The sequence below is a fragment of the Polypterus senegalus genome, chromosome 3 (genome assembly GCF_016835505.1).
Source record: "Polypterus senegalus isolate Bchr_013 chromosome 3, ASM1683550v1, whole genome shotgun sequence".
Lineage (NCBI taxonomy): Eukaryota > Metazoa > Chordata > Cladistia > Polypteriformes > Polypteridae > Polypterus > Polypterus senegalus.
In genome coordinates, this window is record NC_053156.1 from 65,548,986 (window position 1) to 65,557,016 (window position 8,031).

The 8,031-nt window shown below is 41.0% G+C and overlaps 1 long non-coding RNA gene across 1 annotated transcript in view; it reads left to right on the plus strand.

The window, feature by feature from the left end:
* The first annotated feature begins 260 nt into the window (after window positions 1–260).
* LOC120525253 overlaps window positions 261–8,031 on the plus strand; it is a 9,024-nt gene continuing 1,253 nt past the window's right edge. The window contains exon 1 of the long non-coding RNA XR_005632916.1: window positions 261–406. This is a non-coding gene — a long non-coding RNA (uncharacterized LOC120525253). The remainder of the gene's footprint in view (window positions 407–8,031) is intronic.

The window sequence follows — 8,031 nt, forward strand, 5'->3', positions numbered from 1 at the left end:
GAAATTGTAATAAGAATTTCACTTGCTTGTTCTGTGTTAAATCCAATAGAGCCGTGGGGTGAGGGGTTGGGCGGGGTGTTTAACTGTTTCATAGCTTAACCATTAAAGAAAGACAAGACGGATACATTAAGGGTCTAAATGATGGGAACAAAACTTGCAGACGTTAAAGACAGCTGTCCCCACTTGGCTTCATAGCAGTTACTCTAAGTACATTTGCTCCCTTATACTATCAAGTTTGAGTTACAGGCGGCATGAAAAAAGCACGGCATTTCCTCCGGGAGCAAGGTTGTAAACTCTCACCCAGAAGGCTTCTGAATTGGTGTTACTGTAAATTCGCCTTGTTGTGTCCAGGGATACAAGGCAATCCAGTTGATCAGTATGTGTCATCCGCGACAGAATAAATACGGTAATATAGGATTATTTCTTGTAGCTATCATAGAACATCACGTGCAGTAAATGAGGCTTCTCTTTTGAATGCGAAGAATAGAAAAATGAACTACATAATAAGAGTTATGAGGTAAAGGTACCTATTTCCGAGCACTCTCTGATTGCTCTTTAATTTAACTATAGAAGTAATTAAAAGAAGAAATAAATAAAGGCTTTTGAGAAGACGCGAGTCGGTGGATGCAGCCTTGGGAGTCGTTTGTTGTGTCGCAGAGATCCGGAACGTTTATTCTTTTGTTCGCCGTCTAGACGGCCACGGCGTTGCCCCTGAGATCAGAGTCTCACTTCGAACAGATGCGAATTTGTAATACGCCCCTTACAAATATACTGTATTTTCCTCACACATACAAAAACGAATAGGTTAGGCTATTTGGAGATTGTGCATTGGACCTCTGTTGGCAAATGTGGCCTTGGGCGTTGATGTGGCTGCAATGACTTGTTGTCCTGTCCAGGAATGGTTTGTGTAAAATGCCCGTGCCAATGTGATCGGGAATCTCTCTGGGACCGCTGGGATATGCTATCTATCTATCTATCTATCTATCTATCTATCTATCTATCTATCTATCTATCTATCTATCTATCTATTTAATCATACAACCCTGTTCAACACACTTAAAAGTAACGGTTTATCTGCTCTTTATTAGGGTGTGCGTTTCGTTGTAGAACCATTGCTTGACAAAAACCATGTCGTTCTGTGAAGAGTTCTTTGAATATGACATTGCTTCTTTGAGCTATGAAAAAGTCCCCATCTTCAAACAAAACAAAAATCGTTAATGTAAAGTATAGTCTACTTACCTGTAGCATACTAACAGATAAAAAAAAACCTGAACTCATGCGTTATTGTATGCAGCGGGACTCATTTTAAAGTCAGGGACGCACTGGTATTTCACAAATCTGTTATCATCCGGTTATTTATGGAGCATGTTACCAATGTAAACAAATGTACGATGGTTCTCTCCAGAACCTTCATATGGTTCTTTTGGGAATCTAAATGGTTCTAGTAGGTGGCGCGGCTGTAGCGCTGCTGCCTCTCGGTAGTGGAGTTTGCATGTTCTACCCGTGTCTGCAAGGGTTTCCTCCGGGTGCTCTGGTTTCCTCCCACAGTCCAAAGACATGCAGTTTAGGTGCAATGGCAATCCTAAATTGTCCCTAGTGGGTGTGCGTGTGTGCCCTGCCGTGGGCTGACGCCATGTGTTGGCTGGGATTGGCTCCAGCTGACCCCCATGACCCTGTAGTTAGGATATAGCGGGTTGGATAATGGATAGATGGTTTTCGTATGGCGTCACTGTAAAGAACCATGGTGACTCCTTTATTTTAAAATGTGTACATTTTTTTCATTATGCCATTCATGTCTGTCCGTCCGTCCGGCCGAATTAAGAGACGCAGAAACTGAGCCTTGGTGTGCCCGGGTGAGGAGCCTGCTATTACAATAAAACACACAGCAACTATATCTGCATGGAATTAAAGTCTGCACTCTACCAGATACGGACCGTCCTAAATGTACCGTGTGGCCTCTGTCACGATGTGTCTGTCACCGACGGCCATCGGGATCAATAAAGTATACAGTATATCTGTCTGTCTATTATGCCTTCCGCAGATAACTATTAGCCTCGCTGCCTGACCCTAAGCCCCGGGTTTTCCCTAAGGCTCAGTACAGACCGGCATATGAAATTAGATCGTTTGCCTGGTGTATTTTTAAAGTGACAATATCAAGCAATCTGAAATAAGAGATTTTCCAGTGTGTTTAACCTCATTTGTGTGTTTCTTTTACTAAATGGTGTAGGAGTTAAAACCTAGCTGGAACCTCGGGTAAGCGCTTTGAGTCTGTTCTTAGTGGAGATCGCTAAAACTGAGTCAAACTGAGAGGCCGATGGATCACCCACGTAAATGTGATCTGTCATCATAAAAATCGCTGTGCGTGCCACTGCGTTCGTGCTGAAGGTGCTAAAAATGAACGCATTACTCTCCATCGAACGCAGCCAGCCAGTTATCATGTCAGATGTGAAAAAAATAACAATGTGTCTGAAGAACGAAAATCGTGCAAGTCTTTAAACTCGTTACTGGGACACCAGGACTGTCCGGACAAAGGCTAATCATCCTTTTGGAAATCATAGAGCTGTGCCGTTTCTCGAGTATATCGTAATTTAAAGCAAAATGTCAGTTATTAGAATTTTCCTCACTCTTTAATTAGATTCAGATTGCCAAGATGGAGACTCACATTATTAGTAACACATACCTACTTTCTGTAGTTGTTATATTACTTGCTATATGTGACTGATGCTGTTATCCACGTCGTCATGTTACTTTTTGTTTTTCAGTTGAAACATAGACAGGTGAAATGACATGCTCATGGTCACACAGGTCAGTTGCGGGATTTCAACCTGCAACCGCAGGGTTTGATGTCCAAATCCAAAGCCATTACCATTATGTCACAAACATAACATGTACTTACAATAATCATAGATATGTAAACAGGCTGATCGTGGAAGTTGCTACCTAATAGTGATGCCATTTATACTCTTTAAGAATAATATTTCTGAAATATTTTAGAATAAAAAAACAGTCGTAACAATTTTGTACTTTGGAGCATGTTCTCGACAAAAGTTTTGCAAGATTTCATTCGTGTATCTATTTAGGGCCATTTTTATTGTATGACAAGAATGTAGGGAGCAAAAGCACTGGACGGGATGCCAGTCCATAGGAGGCCCCACTAACTCACACAGCAATGAGGCGAACTTTGAGCGTTCACCATTCTAACGCGCATGTCTTTGGGATGTTAGAGGCCACTGGAGCACAGGGATAACATTCAAATACCACACGGGCACTGGTAGCTAAGTGAACGTAAGCCCATGAAACCGCATGCTATACTTTCAGATCAGTTAACTAGGCCTACTATCAGATCAAAGGGGAATATTAACATGGATTCTTTAGCAGTTTTCCTTGAATTCGATTTTTTTCGACAAATTATTCATGTCGGAGGAACAGCGAGGCTGCCTCGTGAACATACTAGTGTTCTGGGTGAGACCTTCAAGTTACCTCCAAGTAGTGGCCCGCGGAATATATGCTTCCTCCGCTTTTGTCGTTTTTCATTATTGTTACCATTTTATTGTTACGTGTGTCTTTCAAATATATGCTGAATAAGTTATTTGATGACTTTAAATTGACCACTTGTACGTGAATTTATTCTTTGATGGACTGTCCCGTCCTGACTCCATTCTGAATGAAAGACAATTTAACTCGGAATAGTCAGTCGACACATCTTCATTTAGTTTATACAAAATAATGCCAAGTCGAGATTTTAAGAAGCAAATAGGGTTAGTTTGGAATTTATGACATTTTCTAATGGTGTGACCTAAATATAACGTTGGTGCTTCTAATAATATGTTATCTGAGCAATAAGAATATGGATAGTATAAAATATATGTGTCACCTCGCTACACGGATATTTATGTAGGTCGTTTGTCCGGACTTTAGTTTGTTTTACTCTAAACACATAACTGTAAAATGTAAAGGTCATCATCAAAAATAATAAATAAATAAATAAATCCGCGTTCATCGATAAGTACACTCCTAAAAATAAAGGTGTCAAATTGGTTCTTCATAGCGATACCATTTGGGAACCATTTTGGTCCCCAAAAGAATCATCCACATGAAGGTTTGAGCAAAGAACTTTTATTTATTTAAATCGAGAAATTACCATGAATAGATGATAACAGATTTGTGAAATACCAACGTATTCATGATTTTAACAGCTGCAACAGGCAGGCTAACTTCGCGATTTCCTATTAAGTGGATTAGAAAATGACATCGGGGTTTCTTGATAGACGGTCTGCTGTACATTAAAGATTTCTGTTTAGTTCACATATTAAGAACCTTTTCAAAGCAAAAAGAACAAACAAGTCTTGCCGAAAAAAAAGGTTCTTCGTCATGCAATGTTTCCATGAGGAACCACACGATCCAACAAAGTGCCATTTTAAGCACCGTTATTTTTGAGCGTATCTAAAGTCAAAGGCCATGAAGAAGACGCTTCACATACAGAAGCCCGATTAGTCTCCATCACCGGCGGAGTTCTGCTTTGCTTTGACTGGCAAAAAATGTTGCTTTCTGCACCCAACTCAGGGTGGGTGTGAACCAAAGGTCCTGGTTGTACTTATACGTAGAGAATGAGAAGGACATGGGCCCAGCAGCTTGCTTATAAGGGCCACGGGCGGTGATAAGAAAGATTGAGTGGGCGCCACAGCAGGGCTTTGCTCCACTCCGCATTATAGTCACCGTTTCCACCGAAGGCTGGACATGCTCCCTGCAGTTTGTTAGCTCCTTCTTTATAAATATTCTAGAGGATAATGTTTAATCGGCAGTACTGTGATGATTTGACACATCTGTAATCAAACTTACGCCCCTGCTTTAGCATTTTATTCCTATTAAACTTTAAAATGTTAATATATTCAACTCGTCTTTTTCTAAAGAGATTTTGTTTGGTTAGGAATCATGAATAATAAAGATTATAATAGCGTTCTTTTATATTTTAAGCACGAACATTTTTGTTAATTTATCTTCACAATGCGTCTTGATTCTGACTTTGCACCCAAGTGCACTGTATTCGTGCTTTTTTGGAGTTTTCTTTCTTTTTTCCCTATTCGTTCTTAACTGCTTCATCTCTGATAGTTCACAAATTGTCATCTGCAACATGTTTGTGGCTGAAAGTGACTTCCCCATGTTAAGCTCAAGTCCTTCTCAGAGTCCAAGAGAATGCATGTTTACGCAGGTCCATGTGCCTTGAGTTGTAGTCGTGCAGGTTCTTTCCTTTCCCAACCTTTTGCTGCTGGTATAAACTCGTGCGCTCTCAGAAAATGCAGATCCAGAAAATGTCAAGTAGCATTTATGACCGGATGTGCACAAATAACGCTCCAGCTTTATTTCTTTATGACCCTCATTTCCGTTAAGGACAACATAATTGCGTCCTTTATCTCGCTGGAAGATTTTTCGTGGTTATATAATTTCACAAGAAACTGTTTTTTTTTAGAGTTATATTAGACTTTAATTTTACTTCAGTGGAACAAGGAGACAGATGTCACTAGGCTTCTCTTTGAGGAAATGTCGCAGTGCCTGATACCGACTCTGAATTGGATAAGTGATGTAGAAAATGGATGGATAGATTGACCGCGTTCGAAGTGTGTAATTAATGCTACAGGTGGAGAAGCTTATAGAAGAAACATACTTGCAATATATCATAGGGTTCCCCACTGAGGCGCTTCCTGTGAAGTTACTCGGTGTTATTGCAGTGACGTGTGTAATTTCAGTCTTGAAGTACACGTTGCTTTCTACCGACCTCAAGGTGTTCACATGTCAGTAGTTTGAAGTAATGAGCCATGTGATGTTCTGGCGTTCCACTTAGGATTGTTTCTTATGCCTTGTTGGTTTAGTTAGTAACTGTGTGTTCGCCCTTCGATGGACTACAGCCCTGTCCAGTCGGGTTCGTGCCTTGCGTCTAATGAGTGCAGAATTAGGGTCCACCTGCCCCGCGTCCCTATCGTTTATAAACAGTTTACGAAAGAGGATGAATGGATGGATTGATTGATAGATAAAGGAGAACACGTGGGCTAATCGTAAAAGTTATTGCCATTCCCATTGTTAACGTGTAACAGCGTCGATCGCCGTCTGCAGAGCATAGTGGCACACACGCTGAAACCTGGTTAAGCCATGTGCCCTGTTATATTTTAGAAACATTCGTGACAGCTTACTGGTTTTGTGCAGTTTGATAATCCGAAACGATCGTTCAGTATTGCACTTTCTCGTATTATAGAAGAAGCATAGACTCTTGCCTTTGGCGTTTTGATTACGTGGGTGGTATTATGGATGGATGCAACATTTTTCTTTATAAGGAGGTTTATAGAGACAACCAGTTTTTTAAACCAATTTTATAAGGCGCCCATCCAGTGGACTTTCATAAAACGATCTGCAAAGCAAACAATAATAAACATATTTTTTGGATCCATTGGGGTCAATAATGTCATATGTACAGAAATCAGTGACATTCTTACATGCATATGTTAATCAATATGGAATACGTCATGATATATGATTTTTAAATAATTCCCCGACTCACTTTGTCAATGGAGTCCCTGGGTCGCATTTAATGACGCAGAAGAAAATCGACGTAATTATTGTATTGCATGTATTGTAGGCCTATTGTATTGTATTTTACTTATTATCTGTCTGACGCCTTTAGCGACTTACAATATCGGATATACTATTGGTTATATTTATTTTTTTTTTAGTTGGAGAACGAACAGTTGAAATGACTTACTAACAGTCATACAGTGTCGGCAGGATTTGAACCCAATTCCTAACCGCTATGCCACACTTAGTAAGGAGAGGTCATGGCGCTGTTTTTGATAATCGCCGACAAATTTATAGCATAGCATTTTCCGTTTCCTTTTATCAGATTCAAGATCCCGGGGACCAAGAGCTTGTCAAGCACAGCTTCAGATCCCGGAGAGAGAACACCCGCCCATCTGACCGCTCGTCTCGGACACGCCGCCCTCCCACTCACACAGACAACATTTAGAATCGCCAGTTAAAGTCACGAGCATCCTGTTTGGGGATGTGATATCAGTAACAGAATGCCCGGACGGTAAAATAACACGGGCGACGGTGTACATCGCATAATTCGAACTCAAGACGCCGCATCCGCGAGTAACAGCGTTAACCCACAATGCTAATCAATTTGCTTTGATTTATTCGCACACTTCATAACATTTGTCCACAAAATTCACTTGATTTCAAACTAAACTCATATATTTCCAGATTACCGTTTCAGGCTTGTTTCTTTTTCAACAAATTCTATATTCCTATTAATGATGTCTTTAGTAACGATCTGATCTGACGACAGCGGCTCTGTTTCTGAAATTAATTTTGTAAATTAAGATATCTTTTAAACCCTCACGTTACAAAATAATCAAGAAACCTATTCCAGGCATTTCTCGTGCTAGTTTTTCCACATCTTTTTTAAAAGTGGCGCAAAGAGACAGACAACATGCACAAAAGGTTTTAAAAGTAATAAGCGCAGAAGACTGCAATGAATTATGCTTGGCTAAGTAGATTTATTTTATGGTGGCGATTTTTCCAAAGATGATACCAACCCGAGAGCAACTTGTGCCAACAGAGAATAGCGCGCCTCGGGGCTGCTGTCTCGCACTGATTGGAGACCTGGCCCCCTTGGCAACGCGACGCCCGTCTCTTCTACTCGGCAGACCGTGCGGGTGACAGCAGGATGATTCGCCCCTCCCTCGCTGACCCCATCACCGCCTGGGACTCTGCAGTGAGTGACTCATCTGTTTACAGCAAGACGCTCAAGCAGCACGGAGTCCTGCGCATGCGCTGAAATCAGTCGGTCCGAACGAGTGTGAGGGAAGAGCTGCTGATGTCTGTGCCTCTTTTGATTAGGATAGTCAAAGTAAAGCATGAAGCACACGAACAGATGCAGGAATAAATAGATAAACGAATAAGGAGAAGATTGCACGGTGGAGGGTCTTGTTGCCCCACCTCTCCACGTGACGTCGTGTGCTCTTTGTTTTTCTATTAGAA